Genomic DNA, 19,393 nt, shown 5'->3' with positions numbered 1-19,393 from the left:
AATTACTTGTGGTTGAACTAAAGCACATCTTTTAGAAAGACAGCCAAGTCTCAATTTAAAGATTCAGAGCGATGATGAATTTATGCCTTCCTTTGGTAAACTGATTTGATGGTTAATTTTCTCCACTGTAAGGGAGTAGTGTCTTATTTCCATTTTAAAATGTTTCTAATTTTAACTTCCAGCCATTGGCTCTTGTTCCACTTTTGCTAAATGTCAGAAATCTTCTCCCAGCATAGGGACTTACAGACCACGATGAAGTTGCTTTGGAACCTCCTCTTCAATAAGCCAAATGCATTGAGCTCCTTAAGTCGGCCATGCTAGGGCCCTTTTTTCCAGGCCTTGACCTGCCTCATTACAGCTCAGATATGCCTTAGCACACATCCAAGAAACGAAAGTGTACATAGCTTCAATCATTGCCTCATTTGTCATGTCACAAACATCAGGCCTGTATACTTAGCCAACCTATACAGTATGCTGCAATGAGGCCAGCAGAAAAAAATCTAAGTGTAAGAGATGTGACAAGTCAGGAGAAAGGAAGCATATGCTCCAAAGTACCTTGAAGGTTTTCATGAGCAGCCAACTGTTCACGTTTCCGGAGGCCAGCTGTCTATCAACTTGGGAATATTTGGCTCCTTCCATCTGCTCTGAAAACTAGGGAGTCTGTTCTCTGTCTCGTTTCTGCGGGATGCCCATGAGCATCGGGCATGCTGATTTAGATCATTTTGTTCATCATTGCGAGAGTCCATCCAATGGACGACACTTCACTAAACAAATGGCTTATTCTCCTGCTCCCCTAGGAGAGGGCCAAAGAGTGGCTGCACCAATGAAGCCCTCTCTGGGCCACATTGGACTCTGTCTGATTGCAAAGGGACGTCATCTCAAAGGAGAGAGAATGGCATTCCTTGGACTTTCCACTCGGCACGTCTTTATTGAGAGGCTTTGACTGCCAAAGAAAATACATTCAAGGCAATACTCTTAGAAGTTACAAGCCCTGAAAAATAAGGTCTAACAGAGATGGGTGATCCAATGTTGTTCAAAAGGCAGCCTACTGTCACAGCACTCACCCCCAGGTTTTCTGAGTAAAATATTACCCACTTCCTTCAGGGCCGGGCGCTGTTTTTGCTAATGCAAAGCCACCGCAGCACGAAACGGGCTGTTCCTCCACCTTACGTTTATTCTCTGGATGGAGGCAAATTTATCTTCCGGCTCACATGGCAGCCCTGTGTAAAGCACATCTTGGCATATAGTGGCCAGCTGTCTCCCAGAGCTCTGCATGTTTCAGAGACTGGGCTCTGCTCCCCAGCAGCAGCCACAAATAAAGATCCCAAGAATTCAGATAAACAAGGAGCCTAAAACACACAATGAATATTTCTGAGAGTGAATTTAGGGCTCATGTTATCAAGGGATTAACAACACAGCAGCCAGGCCCAGTGCAGGCAGACAATGTAGAATAGTCAGTCACACAGCTCTGCCATAGCAGCTCACTGCTGAGGTGCTTTATCAGTTCCGGTTTCCCCCACCATTTTAACGGTGCATCTCATTCCTGATCTGCAGCCCTCCCTGCTATTCCAGGCATGGGCTCCACCAGATCCCAGGAGCTAGGGCTTTAAGAAAATTGCACAATTTCATGAGACTTGCAAGAAATGGCAACACTGCTTTGATAGATATTGAGTCTTTGCCTGGTGCCAGAGTTGTTGAAATGACTGAATGGAGGTTTCTTGAGCTGTGATAGCTCCATGGGTCCCCATGTTTAGCACAAGCAATGGTAGACTAACTCAACTGACCACAACAATGCAGTTGCCACAACAGAATCTACTGTTCAGCTCACATGAATCAGCATTTTCCTGTACTGTTCTCTTGACAATGATCTCTCTGGCTTCGGTAACACATCCCTGACTAACGCAAGGTAACTGGCAGTGCCTCTTACTGCTGTCCTCTAATGGAAGCTGGGTCACATTAATTACACGGCATTGACTCAGTTTAGCATACTAAGAGAAAATGCAGATGTTATTAATTCTCCTTTCTGTACAAGTGTAAGCCAGGGTCAGAATGAGTTCTCCCCTGCCATCTGGGAGAAAAGTCCTCAGGAGCAGACCATATTTGCACAGACACACCTACTTTACCTAAGCGATTGGCAGACCTGCTTTGCCAAAGTGATCAGTTATGGCTGATTTGGGTTAAAATTCACTTTGGTCTTGGACATACAGAGGTTATGAAGTGTTATCCTCACTGTGTGACTAAAGGGAGTTCTGTTCTGTAATGTTACGCAGAACCTCTAAGTGTTGGGAGCAACAAGGGCTGGGTTCAACACCACTTGGCAGAGGGGGATACATAAGCACCAAATTCAGAAGTATGAATATACAAAATGCAGCAAAAATAATATAGCTCTCATTTACAAATCACCCTTCAACGCAAAGAATCTCCTCTTCTTTTAAAAGATACCTACAAGATTCAGTTCACCCCTTGCTGAATGGCAAGCGACACCTGAGCACAAAGGAAGGGAGAATGCGTTACCCAACAGAAACTGCAGAGGGGATTTCAATGGATGGGATTGAATTGCCCCAGTTGGAAGATGGCCAGAATGCCAGGAGTCACACACACACACACACACACACACACACCCGCCCACCCCTTACTCTTAGAATCACCATGGGCTCTTTAATAATCCATAAAACTTTGTTTTCACCCCCACACTAGCATGGTAGCCCATAACACCTCACTGGGCCATTGGCTCAGGGGAAAGAGCGTATCTACTAGCTCATCAACAAAATCTGAATGAAGAGGTTAATCTGCATGCAACCAATACTCATTTCATTGATCAGCAATGGTGTTTTCCAATGTCCACAGTATATGGTGCAAAAACATTTACTACTGTATGGCATAGTACCTGAATAGCACCAATCATGGGAGTGAGGCCATGCCTACACCACAAACTTTGGTTGTCACAAGTTAGATCAGAGTAAAGAAACTGCAGTTAGTATATCACTTGTGCGCGTGCATGCTTGGCTGCTTGCATCAGCGCTGCATGTACTGACCAGGAATGCTTGTGTCAATGCAGAGTGCAGTGCACCATGAATAGGTAGGTATTCCAGTGTGCCATGCACCAGCCTATGCTGCAATGCCTTCTGGGGAATTATGTCATGTAGGGGAAGCCGGGAGGAAGGGGTCAAGTTGAAATATTTCAGTTTTGGAGTGGGGTTTTTTTGGGGGGGGCGGGGGCGGGGGAGAGGACGGAGGGAAGAGACAAAAAAAATAAAGTTTTCCATGGAAATATGATGTTGAGTCAAAAACCAAGTTCCCAAAAGGAAAAAAAAAAAGCGTGGATGAAAGTTTTCAATCAGCCTTTGGAAAAAAAAATTAGCTCTTTGTGGCTTTTCATGTGTTTGAGGTTATTGGATGTGTTTCATAATAGCTTCAGTGTGTATTAGGTTAAAAAGACCATCAAGAAGATTAGCCTCAAAATACAGGTTTAGCTAAATGATTTTACAAAACTTAATATGAATGAAAATGTCTGATGATTATTTATATTTCTGTTACAAGCAGCGATTCTCTCTTTGAGAGGCAATTTAGCTTTCTCCAGAAGCAATGGAAATCCACATACTGAGTAGAAATTAAAGTGAAACTGACTATCCACAGAAAATGAAACTGAGCAATCTAGTTTCACTGGCTGTTGAATGAAGATGGTAAAGAAATGTCATAAAAAGCAAGTAAATTAGATACCTGAACTTTGATTTTTTTTTGGTCTGTGTCCCTTTAAAAACTAAACTTTACATTTTAGTTCCAAATACTAAGCGAAAAAAGAGTGCCTTTGGAGTGACTGTCTTTTAATAAGACTGATTTTTTTGGACGAAAAGATTTTGTAAGACAAAAGACCAATAAACCCAAATAGATTAATAGGTTTGTTACCCAACCATACTGAAAACGGAGCTCACATCAGTTTAGTGCGGCAGGAAAAAGAAACTATTTTTATTTTAGCACTTTGGAAAAAAAGAACTCTATAAAATAATATTTGGAATACCACTGAGTGTTGGGGGGTGCAGGAAACAGAACCTGCACAGAGCTGCTATGGAGCTTGGGAAGCTTGCTGTGAAATTGAAAACTACAGCTAATCCTTTCTCCCCAGGATTGCCCTGGGTGAGAATGGGACAGCTACTGGGGAAAAAATCTGGACAGAGAAAATCCAGGTTTCCTGTTTTCAATCCTTCAGCTTTTGTTTCAGAGGCTGCTGGCTTATTTAATTAATAAGTTGATATCTCCCAAGTCTGTGGTTCTGATTCCACTCTCGATTGCCTTGTTCTAGTGTAAACAAAGAGGAATTCCATTGCAATCGTTGAGATTAAATTGGTGTAAAACTATCCTGAGATTAGAGTCAAGTCCTGTATTTTTGTAGTGATGGGACCAAGCTGCAGAATCTGGATCTAGATTTCAAGCATTCCAGGGCTTGGGGGCATGTGGATCCAGGCTATATTATGAACATAAGGGGCCACTGCGAACTTGGGTTTCAGATCTAGGTTTGGACTTCAAACTACCCAATGTTTAGGGGTGTCAGGGTGATCTACTTCAGAGAGTTCTATAAAATTTTAGAAGAATGTTGTACATTCAGCCTATTTACTCAATACTGAAATAGGAAGGGTACTTGCATTCTTATTTCTTTTATTTTCTGAAGAGTCAGCATAGATGACTGTAACTTGTTGGTTGTTTATTGGAACTCCACTACTCTTGGACTCAAACCTTTCAAGGTGCTGAGCACTGGAGCCCTGACGCAGTAAAGCACTTGAGCAAGTGAGTATCGTTCCCTGGTGCTCAGCACCTTGCAGGATCAAGCAGACAGTGAATTGAACAAGATTGTACTTTAGTTTTACTGAATCCCAAACATTTCAAAAACACTAAGTGATTTGAAAAAAGAAAAGGAGTACTTGTGGCACCTTAGAGACTAACCAATTTATTTGAGCATAGCTTTCGTGAGCTACAGCTCACTTCATCGGATGCAAATCCCACTGATTTTCCATGGAACTTAGGCACCTTTGAAAATTTTACCCCAAAACTAATTTCAACAGAACCTAATCTGTGGTGATAAATAATAAACCACTTATTTTCATGGCAGCTACAAGCAAGTAAAAACAGTCCCTTATTGGAGGAATGCAAGATTAATGTCTAAATGGCTCCAGGGATTGGTTTCTTGTTCTAAACTGCCAAGTTACACCAATCAATACCAACTGGAAATTGTTACTGACTGATGGCTTCTGGGGCAACTGTGTGTGAAATGAATTTGGGAAACTGATCGAATTCCAGCTAGGTGTTTGTTCACTTAAAAAAAAATCAACTTTTATTGCTATTATGGACTGCCATTCTTGTTGGTAGTCTCAGAGGCTAAAAAAAATACATGGGTAAGGAGACTCTTCCACATCAGTATGGCCACCTACCTTTCACATGTGTAAAGCACCCACCACCATAGTACAAACTTGAGAATCACATTGTTTTAGTTCCAAAGAGCCCTGCTTTCCACCCAACCAAAACACAGCCAACCTTGACTTTGAGAGGTATTGTTATTCATTTTAATCTCAGGGTTGCCTGCTGGGATTAAAAAAAGGGGGGGGCGCGACATCTGGGATGCTCTTGAGCTCATAAAACTGGACAGTTGCAATGTGTACTGAGCACCTTGACAGATTTCCCAGGACAACTACCTCAAAAAAGGAATGATCCTGGGAAAACCTGGACAGGTGGCAACCTTATTTAATATCCATGATGCTGGGTTATCATTGGTCAGTCATCAAGACTGGGGAAGGCTTGCACAAAGTGATGGATATTGCAATATGCTGTGTCAGACTCATGCTGATCCTGATCATTGTTGGTTAGGAGTTCCATAGCTGAAGATTCTCTGCCGAGGACTCCGCACTTACACCCAGATGTCTCACCCTAGAGGGTTGAACCTCAAGAGGCCCAATTCATGCAAATGCCTTGGTAGCTCGTACATGAAGACGTGGCCTTTGCAGAAGCTAAGTCAGACCATTAAGGAGTTTAAAGAAAGATCAGGGATTCTGAAGCAGATTTTAGCAACTCATTCTCAGAACATATTCACTGCATCCACAAGGGATGAGCCAAAAGCTCTGAGGTCAAAGAGAGTCTTTCCACCAGTAGACTATGGATCATGGCCTTAGGGCAATTCTTCAGAGCTCAATGTGCTGAGCTCTTTTTAAAATATGGCCATTAATTTAAAATGCCTAAATGGGAGCAGAGATCTTCTGAAAGAAAAAAAATAAAATCAGAACCCAGTTGAGGGTGCTGAGTCCTTTCAAACATTCCAGCCTAAAATGTGCTTAATTCCTACTTTAGGGAATGACTTGGCAAATAGCTTTTCACAAGTGATGGCAAAACTAGCTGAAAATTGAGTGGCCAGGGAGATTTACCATAAAACATCCCCCTGGACCAGGATAGTTAAGATAAATATTTGGCTCAGTCTCTAAGACTCTATGCAATAAAGTATTCCCATTGCAGACTCTAAGCCTGGGTCTCCTCTCACATCAGTTGTACAGCAGCATAAGGGAATCAATTTCTGTTGAGTTCCTCCTGATTTGCATTCGTGTAAGCAAGAGAGGAAGAAAACCTCGACAGTTCAAAGAACAGATTCTGGCCCTATAGCACAAGGGATGACTTCACTTGGAAAAGGCTGCATGTGGGCAAAATATTATGGGTCAATCCCCGGCCCTATTCAATTAAATGGGAGTTTTGCCATTAATTTCAGAAGGCCTGGGATTTCACCCTTTTTTCTCAGCTGATCTCTTAAAACAATTAACGGACCTGTGGAAACGAATGTCCCTTTAACATACCTTTCACAGTTATTGTATAAATAATAATCCAATAAAATGAGTGCGATACAAAATCTCCTTTAATGTCTTGCTCACTAGATTTTTTGCCCATGCCTTTCAGTCCTCAGGATCAGTAGTGTAAGGTCTCTTTTATCCATCAGTTTAGAATTAAATAATTCATAAAACGGTCTTATTAAATGGGTGTTGAATATTTATGTGGGCACATAAGGTGAAAGATAACCCTCATTTCCAATTCCTTTTGCAATAATCAGCTCATTGGATATCAGCTGAGGTAGTCTTTCCAGTGTGTGTTGCTAGCTGGTTTGGGATCCTCTTCTAACAATACTATCACATGGCAACAGCACAGATGCGCTCAAACCCATAAGTGGCTTTGCCCAAACTAGGCTCATCCACAAAGAGGACAAGAGAGACAGTGAAAGTGACCATGAGGCTCGCTGTTAATTCTTAGGATTGTCTTCCTGTTGGTGCCAGGAAGATGCTGGAAAGATCCTACTGCATCACCATGTAATAACCACTAAAAAACCAGTTTCCCTTGGACTTTAAATGCACACCGTGGTTACTCAGGCCCTCACAAGAGCAGCAGAGTTAGAACTCAGCTGCTCCTGCTCCAAAGGCAAAGGTTCTGACCACTTGCGCTAAATAGTGTTGCCAGGTGTCCGGTTTTCAACTGGAATGCCCAGTCAAAAAGGGACCTTGGCGGCACCGGTCAGCACTGCTGACCGGGCTGTTAGAAGTCCGGTCAGCAGCACAGGAAGACTCCCTGCCCAGCTCTGTGCAACTCCCAGGAAGCTGCTGGCATCTCCCTCTGGCTCCTAGGCAGAGGGATGGCCATGGTAGCTCTGCACACTGCCCCCCCCCACAGCTCAGCTGCTCCCATTGGCCTAGAACCGCAGCCAATAGGAGCTGAGGGGGGGATGCCTGCAGGCACAGGAAGCGTGGAGAGCCACACGGTTGAGCCTCCACTTAGAAGCTGGAGGGAGATGCCAGCAGGCCCCTGGGAGCTGCCTGAAGTAAGCGCCACCCAGAGCCCACACCCCCTCCTGTACCCCAACCCCCTGCCCCAGCCCAGAGCCCCCTCCTGCACCCCAAACTGCTCATCCCTGGCCCCACCCCAGAGCCTGTACCTGCAGACGAAGCCCTCACTGCTACTCCCCACAGCATCCCAACCCCATGCCCCAGCCCGGTGAAAATGAGAGAATGAGTGAGGGTGGAGGTGAGCGAGCAACAGAGGGAGGGGGATGGAATGAGCAGGGAACGTGGCTCAGAAAAGGGGTGGGGCAAGGGTGTTCGGTTTTCTGCAAATAGAAAGTTGGCAACCCTAGCACTAAAGGAGAACTATTGCCATCTACAAAATGTATAGGGCCTATGACAAGTGAGTCAGTTCTGACACCATCCAGTAGAGGGCAGTAGCCTCACATACCTAATAGCCAGTACATCCAATAGGGTTAGCTGTCACAGTGGTAAATCATGCCAGCCAGTTAGTAACACCTCAGCAGTTGAAAACAAAAATCAGTTTGCTGACCAGAATTCCTCTCTTCTTGGCATATGCACACCAATTTGTTACTGTAGAGTTGCTCAGGCATGCTGGGGTGTACATACTGGTTTGTTATTGGAAGGATGTTCAGAAGTGCCCATTAGTCCTGGAAGACCAACAATTGTCTGATTCTCTCTTAAGAGACTATTTGTTTGGGCGAAAAGAATCCAAAATGTAATATGGATTTCTGAAAAGGAAAAAAAAAAAGCAGGGAAAATTGTGGGCCAACCTTGAAATGTTCCTTTTAAGGGTCAAATCCTGCATTCCTTGCACACATAAAATGCCCATTGACTTGCATGGGAGTTGCAGATGCAATTTCTCAACTAAGCAGGTGCATGTTTCTGACATGTTCCACAAGACAAGACCTGACAATTTAGCACATGGGAGAGATTTACCTATTCCTGACACAGTAAGATCTTTGGCAGCTGCTGGAAGTGGCTGTGGAGTGAATGAACGGAAGCACTTTTGTGCAACACCATCTTTCAAGATTGTCAAATTCACTTTTAATGGAGATTCATTAAAATAATAGTGTGTAAAAATGTCAATCATTTTTAAACGCTTCCTTATTGCCAAATGGGGAGAGCTGGTCAAAAAAAACTGAGTGAAACTTCAGTAGGAAAGCATGGTTTCATTTGAACCAAAAGGTTTCATGGACATCCCGGGTTCAATGAGGTTTCCATCAGGAAGGTTTCTCAGCTCCAGAATGGAATTTCCCAGAGGCCACCCCACAAGAGTCAAAAGCCCACTGAGTAGGGCATCGGACACATCGGTGCAAGTCTCTACTCCAAGCTAAGGACACACTGATCCTATCTGTTAACAAATATAAGCGCAATGTGGTTCATATACTCAAATTCTCCCACCCCTGTTCACACTGACTAGCATTTTAAAAGCAGTTCAGTTGATTTCAGTGGGACAATTTGCGGAATAGTGTACTAATTAATGTGAACAGGGGTACCAAGAATCTGGCCCAGAGCTGTTATTCCTGCATATTTATAAAAACGCTGTATCCTTGGACACTAGACTAGGGGCTTGATGCTGATCTCAGTCATACCAGTTTTACACCCGGGTAGCTGCATGGACTCCAGTAGGGACACTTATTTGTACCAGCGTCAGTGAAAGGAAAAATCAGGCCCACTATGTGCTACTAAATCCGACCTCCAACTTTCACGTACATATATTTAGAGGGGTCAGTTGGAACTCAATAGTTAAGGCCGACTTTCCTTTGGAATGTGAAGCAGGGATTCAAATTCTTCGTGTGAGAAAGTATCCTCCACACAGGGCCAGATTAACCTTTTGTGGACCCGGCACCAAACATATTTGTGGGCCCCCATGGAGGCAATGGAGCCTGGCACGGGGAGGTCAGTCCCCAGAGTGAGGAACCAGCCAGGGGCAATGGGGCACGGCAGGGGTGGCCCCACTCCGCCCAGCCCAGTGCGAGGGCACTATTTATAAACTGGCAGTTACCAGAGACACAGTGGCCCACCTGGCCCTGTGCTACCAGCATGCCCCTTCCCCTTGGGGCATGCTGGCAGCACACAGCTTGGGCCACGCAGCCCCCCCCCCAACTCCCTATGACCAGAACCCTCCCATGACCCACTATGCCCAGCACCCCCCCAAGCCCCACCACACAAATGCACAGCACCCTGCACAACACCACCCCTGCCCAGCAGCCCCCTGCCCACAGCCCCATTACAACTGCCCGGCACCCCACACAGAACCCCCACGCCCTAGTCTCCCAACACACACACATCTTCCCTGCCCCCTCACAGACTAGCACCCCCCGCCCATAAGCCTCCCAGGAGACCCACTCCCCCACGCCCTGCCTCCTGGTGACTGTGATGCAATCAGCCAGACCAGGGCCTGCCTTGGCTGGGCTCCCTCAAGATCCACTTGCCTGGAGGGACCCAGCTAAGCCACCCCCTGCCACTGGCTGAGACTGGCCAGGCTTCTGCACCAGACCCAGGCGACTCAGACAGGCGGGGCCCCACAAGTGGTGGGAAGCAGAGACTTCCTGGAGCTGGATGTGCACTGGGGTCAGGCCAAGGGGCAGAGAGGAGCCCTTAGCCAGCTGGCGGGCAGGCCAAGAGGAGCAATTGGTGGGTGGGGGCAGTGGGGTCTCAGGGTGCAGTGCAAGTGGAGCAGGCTGGGGCCCCTTCTGAGCGTGGGCCCGGCTCCATGGAGCCACTGGTGCCATTGTAAAGCCAGCACTGCCTCCACAAACTTACAGCCTATGTTCTTCTTCAAGTACAGACTGGATTTTCTGAGAACTTATAAGCAAGCCATTAGTTTGAGTTAAACTAAACTAAAAACTGGGTCCTTTAAGGAATATAGCACCTGTGTCAGTTTTTGCTTTGTCCTAAATGATCTTAAAAATGAAATGACAGACTCTTCAAACTTTCCATATAATTAAAAATTAATTGGAATTTTAAGCACAGGCTATATTTAAAGAAATTAGGGTGCAATTAATAAGTTAGCTCAGTGGTTGTTGTAATATATTTAATTACAATTATATAAGCTACAAAGCAGGTCTGGTCAACGGTTCAAATAACTTAAGAGGTAACAACCAAACAGCAGCCTCTCTACAGCTAGTTTCTGTACAATAATTCTATTGACTGTATGAGCGAGATTGGACATGTGTGAAGAACACTCATTTGGCAGATTACTTGGCACTACCATCACTGCTCTGTAAAGGTTCCATGATGACAGGCTAGATTGAACATCAATGCTTGACAGACTCCTTGTCTATTGCATTGACTTCATAGATTCCAAGGCCAGAATGACAGGTTTCAGAGTAACAGCCGTGTTAGTCTGTATTCGCAAAAAGAAAAGGAGTACTTGTGGCACCTTAGAGACTAACCAATTTATTTGAGCATGAGCTTTCGTGAGCTACAGCTCACTGTAGTCTGACCTCTTGTATAACACAAGCCAGACAACTCCTCCAAAATATTTCCTAGAGCAGATCTTTTTGAAAGTGATCCAATTTTGATTTAAAAGTTCCCAGTGCTGGACAATCCACACAACCCTTGGCAAGTTGTTCCAATGGTTAATTACTCTCACCATTAAAAATGTACCACTTATTGCCAGTCTGAATTTTTCTAGCATCAACTTTGAGCCACTGGATCATGTTATACTAGTCTCTGCTAGATTGAAGAGTCCTTTTATCAAATATTTGTTTCCCATGTAGGTACTCGTAGACTAATCAAGTCACCCCTTAGACTCAAGGAGCTCAGTCTATCACTAGAAGGCATTTTTTTTAATCCTTTAATCATTCTCATGGCTCTTCTATGAACCTCTCCAATTTATCAATATCTTTCTTGAGTTGTTCACACCAGAACTAGACACAGTATTCCAGCAGTCACACCAGTGCCAAATACAGAGGTAAAATAACCTCTCTGCTCCTACTTCAGATTCTCCTGTTTATGCATCCAAGGATTGCATTATCCCTTTTTGCCACAGCATCACAATGGGAGCACATGTTCAACTGACTGGCCACCATGACTGCCGAGTCTTTTTCAGAATCATTGTTTCCTCACCAACCTATAAGCATGGCCTACGTTTTGTTTTAGCCATATTAAAATGCATATTGTTTGCTTGCACCCAGCTTCCAGTGATCAGATCATTCTGTATCATCCAATTTATCCTTTAAATATTGGCACAACACTAGCTTTCTGGAACTTCCCCAGTTGTTCCAAGATTTATTGAAAATCAACATTAATGGTTCAGCAATTTCCTCAGCTAGCTCTTTTAAAACTCTTGGATTCAAGTTATCTGGACCTGCTGATTTAAGAATGTCTAATTTTAGGAGCTGATGTTTAACATTCTCCTAAGATACTAATGGAATGGACAGAGTTATATACGACACAACTACATCTTTCCCCTCCCCTCCAAATACAGAATATTCATTGAACATTCTGTCTTTTCTGCATTATTGATAATGCTAACATTTCTATCTAATAATGGAAGTACGCATATGTATAATTAAAAACATTCAATCTTAGCTCTGCCCTGTAGTGACACCTTGAGGGGTGAAAAAAATATGTACCTTAAAAAAAAGTTAAAAATTTATCTGGAACCACAAACAATAAAATGCCTTAATCATAATCAAAGGTATTGCAGGGTATCAGTACAGGAAAGAGGTAAGGTTGTTCATTCCCACATGTGGATTGTTTAGAAATTAAACCCCCTTATTTCACTAAGAGCAATAGATACTCATGTCCTTTCTGAATATTTGGGCTCACAAAACATATGAATCAACTTCATCGGTATCTGCGGAAGAGGTTATCTTGTTTCTACCAAAGCTATGTGCAGAAGGGCAACCAAAATGCTCTTATGCTACATGTTTGATTTTGTAATCAATCAGTGACCACAAAATGCCACCCTTAATTAGGAACATTATGAACCTGAATATTCCTTCACATTAATTTTACATCAGTATCACATGTACTTCCAGAGTCACTTATGACTTACAGCAGTGAAAGTGAAAGAATATTGAAAGCATCCAAGCCTGTTGCATGAGTTAACTCTTCAGTGTCACAACTAGAATACCACACTATACCTAGCAAATCGCATAGGGTATATTCTAAAAGTTCAGGGGTTAACCCTTTTTACTAGTAAGCTATTGCCAGTACCAATAATATTCCCATTCCAGGTACAGGGAATACCTGCTCAAACCAGCCAGCAATGGGACCCTCAGAGAACATTAAGTTGATACCTATACTTGCTATGTACACTATCACCTAAATCTGAGACAAACCAGAGGCAGCAGGAGGAGCATCTCAGCCCTGCCCTGCGATGTCCCCCTCTCAGCACAGAGCCCAGCACTGTGAGGTCAATGCTGAGCTGCATGGGAGAACAAGCCCTAGCACCGTCCTAGTCTTCAGTGGTCACATTAGGAGCAGAGCAGCTGGGTACAGTTCATGGCCACTTGGGCCCATAGAGGGAACTGAAAGAGGACACAAAAAGAAAGGAATCAAGAGAGTTTCAAGAGGCAGGCTGGACAGAAAAGGAGAAGAATCCAGACAAGAACCTATGGACAGGTACAGCAAGTGCCCATTCCCAGGCTGATAGGCAATAATTGATACGTAACTGACATGAGATTCTCAGCAAAGGACAAAGGTATCTGCTGGTACATAAGGGAACTAGGTTAGGGAAATTCTTAAGTCAGCAAAGCTATGAAGATTCATCCCACTGTTGAGTTGCAGGGACCTAGTACTGGGATCCATCCAGAGACAGGGAATGATGGGCTCAGAGAGGACTGCTAGGATATGACAACACAGAACTCCCAGATCTTAACACCTTTGACCTCCAAAATTACAGAGCAAACAACCTCCCTCAGGACAGAATATACTAAACAGGCATAAAAGCATAGGCGCTGGAGCACCCATGGGGGGGGGTGGGGGGGGAGTGGGTGCTCAGCATCCACCAGCCACCTCACCAATCAGCTGTTTGGAGGCAGGCAGGAGGCGCTGGGAGAAGAGGCGGAGCGAGTTTGGGAGAGGGAGCAGAGCACCCACCCAGAAAAATGAAAGTTGGCACCTGTGTATAAAAAAAAAGAAACTAACCCCCAGGAAATAGACTCAGCAGTGAAGGCCCACAAGATCACTACGGGTCCTTAATCAAACCTTCTTGTTACCAGAACCCCTGCTAACAGTGAGATTTGGAAAAAGTAGAACCATACAGTATCTAGAATCAGTGATCACAGTCTGGAAAAAGAAAATGGAGACAAAGCACCATGGAGACCCAGAGGTGAATGATTGTGCTAAGGCAACAGAGGAAATATAGAAAACTAGAAACATTTTCTGCTCCCTTCTGCAAGACACCAGAGATTATGGAAGTGACTTCCTCACAGCTGTTAACAAAAGGCTTTCCAGCAAAAAGTGAGGCCATATTTTACTCCCTAACTCTTGGGGAAAGAAAAGGGAAGAGTGGGGATAGCTGCATCCCCATACAGAACCTCCCACAAGGAGCTTACAATCTCATTACACAAGCCAGAGAATGGATTGGAGAAAGGAGATATTATCGCCATTGTATGAATAGGGAACTGAAGCAGTGAGCAATTAAGTGACTTACCCAAGGTCACAAAAGAAATCTGTGAGGCTGAACCCAGAGTCCCAGGCCTGTGTCTCAGCAACAAATTCAGCCATTCTATCTATATGAGGAAGAGTTCCATTCCAGCTTTCAGTGACATAACCCTTACAGGTGCCTTAAATTATAAATGTTAATAACCCGACTTCTGCTTTGCTGTCTCAGGCTTATAATTGGCAAATGCCTCATGTCAATCCCGATTTTAGATGTGTCCAGCCATCTGTTAATGGTTTTCCTGAGGTTACCTGTACAGATAGATCTTTTGAAAGTAATCTAAAGCACATGTGGTTTTAAGCAAGATGTTAATTAGAAACATTTATAGTGCCAAATGTATGATTAATGCACAGGGTTTAATTGAAATGAACCAGCATTCTTGAAATCTGCTTTCCTTTCCTGATGGAAGAGTTTGGGGATGGTAAATATTTAAATAAATAAATAAATAAAATAAATAAAAAGAAGCCAGATACACAGCAAACGTAAGTCAACAAAGGCAATTTACACTAGCTTAAGATCAGGTCCAAAGGCTGTGGACTATAATAAAAAATACCGTAACATTGACCTACCATATTTCCTTATTAACAAACATAGCTGCAAGGGATTTTGAAAAGATGATTAAGGGTGCTCAGCACTGTTATTATGATGTCTTATTTGTAATGCCATTTTAATTTGCCTAGCAGTAATTCACTGAGAAAACTCATTGGCTGGCTGGCTCTCTCTCAACTTGGTGTGTGTTTTTAACCCTTGGGAGATTGCCACCTACCCCACTTTATGGGACAAAATGGAATGCGATCACTGCAAAACAGATAAAACCAAAGAAATATTGGGGGGGGGAGGGGGGAGAGGGTGTGTCATCATCTTGACTTTCAGATACCTTTGTTTTGATTAGGATCTTTACATCTTTCATTTAAAATCGTAAAACTGCTTCTGAGATCTATACCCAGGATTTTTCCAAAAACAACTAAGAAAATTCTTCAGGTCAGTTCTGGGGACAGATTTGTCTTGACAATGAATGGTGGGAATGCACATCTTGGAGGTGCAGATCAAATATGTTTTGAGTTTTGCTATATATGGAGCTTGCTTCATTTCTGATAAAGTGTCCCAAGACATATTCTTGTCAGTGATCTATGGAGTGTTTCTCAGGAGCACTATATACATCCACCAGCACATCCTTTGGCCAGGCTGCTCTTGTTTTAACCCTTTAGAGCCCAAGAATATACTGCAACTGGGCTTTTGTGGGAAAAGTAGAACGTGATTATGTAATTAAAGGCTGGATCATAATGCCTACACACATCAGGGTTGAATTAAAGTTGCACAGGAAACCTTAATCCTAACATTTCCATACTTTTCAGTACTTGCCTAGCAGCCTTCGTAGTCTTTTGGTAGGTTGTTGTTTTTTTTAAATGTAATTATAGGTGGAGGTGGTAGCACCGCCTACTGTTAAGGTTGCTCAACACTTCCCACAATAAAACCCTGTTCTCAGCTGCTGCTAACTGTCAGATTTTCATCCTTTGGGCTGAAGTTTTACATGCTGGATGTCTGCCTTAGGAGGCTTTTTTTTTGTTGGAAGATTTCAGTCAAAACAGTTCAGCCATTTCTGAGAACGAGGGTAGAGGAAAAACTAGGTTGTTTTGCCCATGTTAAAACATTTCTAGAGACCTTTTCTTGGAGAAGCTCTAGCGCTCCCATGCTTCGGAGCAGGGACTTGAAATGTGGCAGGTGGCCTTCGTCAGGCTGTTCTTCAGTGCTCTCAGTGAAGTGGGGTCCTATGGACGTTACAAAAAATTCGTACAGACAAAACGAGAAAGCACGCAATTTTTCAGTAACTTTCGTCTTTTTATGTCTTTGTAAGGAAGTATTTAAGAGAGGTGAAACTTGGGGTTACATAAGAAAAATCCAACTCCTGAAAGGGGTACAGTAGTCTGGAAAGGTTGAGAACCACTGATTTAGAGAGTCTCAGTTCCTCCTCTGCTTCCCAACTTACTCCTGGGAGAATAAGTATGGCGCCCTTCACTTTGACATTGATGCTCCCCACTCATGAGGCAAGGAAGCATTATTGCTATTTTACCTAGGTGAGAACTGAGGCAAGGGGAGGCCTAGGGCTTGATTTAGGGAAGCATTGAGTACCCACAACTCCCAGTTGGTCAATGGGAACTGCAAATACTGGGCACCTCTGCACACAGATCTAGCTCACTCATCCCAGTCCACACAGGAGGTCTGTAGCAGTGCCAAGAGTAGCAGCCAAGTCTCTGGAGTGTCTTTCTTGTCTATTTGCCACAAGGTCATCCTTCTTCCTCCTTTCAAGGAGACTTACACTGAGCTCCCTGACACTGTCCCAGGTTTCCTATGCCCCAGGGCTCAGGAAACTGCTCCACCACCAGGCTTTACACTTGGAAATTTTACCTCATCATCACACCCTCCCTGGGCTCCCTTATTACACGGGCCATCCCCAGGAGCAGGGAGCTCCCTGATAGATACCATAGGTGCTCTTCAACGCCTCGGTGGGAAAACCCACTCACCACAGCTCCACTCCAGACTTGCAAGTCATAAAGTAAAAGTTTGTTAACCATGTAGGGACTAATTTAGATCCCGTCCTAGCATCTTCTGCAGCATCCCAGAACAACCCACCTCCAGCCAGCCAGCCTCAACTCTCCCCTCCAACAGTCCTCAGCCAACTGCTGGCATTTGAACAGATATTCCCTGGTGGCTCCTACTAACCAAATGGGTCTTTACAGAGCCCTCCAATGTCAAATCCCTGCCTCATGTCCAGCCATAGGTTTTACTGCCCACAACCCCATATGTAAAGCAACATTAACGCAACACATTACTTAACAGCCTTCCCAGGGTTTGACTTTCAGTCTCTACCAGCCTGGTTTAGAACCACAGACCTAAGCGTTCTTCACATTATCAGTCTCCTAGACATGTAGTCACTAGGGCTGGCAAGCTTTTACTATTATGAACCTGTAGAAAAGAGTGACTCACCCGCTGGTGCTCCCCCTCATGGCTGGGCATCACATAGCTGGCTCTTCTCCTCAGGTGCCCCCTGCCAACAGCTGCTCCAGCCCTGCAGCAGGCCACTTCTTCTCATGACGTGGCCCTCCAGCCAGGTCACATTCAGTTACATGCCTTCTGGGATAAGGCAGAGTCCAACGGAACAGTAGCTCAGTGACCTTACACCTGGTCTTCAGCCCAGCTCAGGGCTCAATGGTCACTACACCCCTTATATCAGAGGGCTTTTAAGCCACCATCCTCAGTGGCCAGTAGGGGAACCCAGGCTCTCTCTCTACTCAGTTCCAGTCTAGGAACCCTCTAACGAACAGCTACAGTCTGCTTCCTCAGACTCCTTACTGCCTCCCTGGACCACTTCCTACCACAGCTTATCTCTCAGCCCTTTTCCCCAGCCCCTTTCTGAGCTCACTCCCCTCTGACACTCCACCCCTTCCTAGGCTCTGCAAAGTTCTTTCCAACACCTGTACCAAGTAACACCTCCCAGGGCTTTCTTCCTCTCTACCTCTCCCAGGGCTCTCTTTGTTTCCTCCTGTAACTTGGCCCTTGGGCTGCCTCCATAGGTCTAGTCCTTTACTCCAGACTCACTACCAGAGCTCACTCTATCACCTAGCTTCCCAGTGTCTCTCTCCCCTCCCTTTACCAGCACTCCCTGCTAGAGAGAGGATATTAACACCTACTCTAAGCTTCCCTTCTACTACCCAGACTACCTCCCTTCATTAGTCATTTGGCTCCTCCCCAGCTGGGCCTAATCCTAAATTGGGCCTGGCTCAGCCTCCAGGTGCAACTGGGTGCACTAATTGCTCTCTGGCTCCAGTTAACTCTGCCAGTGTAGGGTGAACACTGACTAAAAGAACCACTGAATCTTTCATTGTCCCAAACTTTTTGGGCTCTCTAGTAATAAGGTGGCTATGTTTATATTGCTTTCCCCCTTACTAGAAAAAGGCCATCATTTCCAAGTGACGAGTACTTTTGCACACTGTAGGACTGGGGTGACTGCTAATTATCCATAGAGCCTTTCTGTTGTAGGTCACCACCTCAGGTGTGGCCATACTAGGGAGAAACCATAAGTCATTACTATTTGTTCACTGTTCAGTGGCTTGTATGAAATGAGTAAGTGGTCTTAATCCTCCTATATCACAAATACCCATGTCATTAACACCAGCTAACACCCTTGTTTTCAGACTCAGCAGAGAGAACAAAGTCTGAATTGGGCATTTTTGACATCTCCAGAGATAACAAGCTGTCTCATGAAATTCCCCACAGCCAGGGCTACTAGTCCCTTCTCATGTTATTTAAACCTTTCAGAATCTCAAAATTCATTCCAGAGTTGGTTTCTAAAAATGGGCAACATTTTTGGGCCTTCTTTTTCCTCTGAACAAGCTTGTCTTTAAAAATTGTGCCTCTCCTTTGGAGACAAAAATATACATTAAAGGCTTCTCATGGAATTTTAGACTTTGTCTTGAGGAAAAAAAGGGGAGGTGACGGTAGCTAATACGTAGGGCTCTACCAAATGCAGAGCAGGGCGAATGGAGAGTGGCAGCTGTTGACTGAGGGCCCAGCTCTGCAGGCAGCAGTGCAGAAGGAAGGGTGGCAATACTATACCATGCCATCCTTACTTCTGAGCTGCTGCTGGCGATGGCTCTGCCTTCAGAGCTGGGCTCCCGGCCAGCAATGGCCGCTCTCCAGCTGCCCAACTCTGAAGGAATCACCACTGCTAGAAGTAAGGGTAACAGTACTGCAACCCCCCCTACAATAACCTTGCCAGCCCCACCACCCGCTCCACAACTCCTTTTTGGGTCAGAACCCTACAATTACAACACCATGAAATTTCAGATTTAAATAGGTGAAATCATGAAATTTAGTATTTTAAAAATCCTATGACCATGAAATTGCCCAAAATGGACCGTGAATTTGGTAGGGCTTCTTCTAGGTTGCTTGTTAA

Source organism: Natator depressus, chromosome 14, assembly GCF_965152275.1.
Source record: "Natator depressus isolate rNatDep1 chromosome 14, rNatDep2.hap1, whole genome shotgun sequence".
Classification (NCBI taxonomy): domain Eukaryota; kingdom Metazoa; phylum Chordata; order Testudines; family Cheloniidae; genus Natator; species Natator depressus.
The sequence above is the reverse complement of the archived record's forward strand: the minus strand, read 5'-3'. Positions refer to the sequence as shown.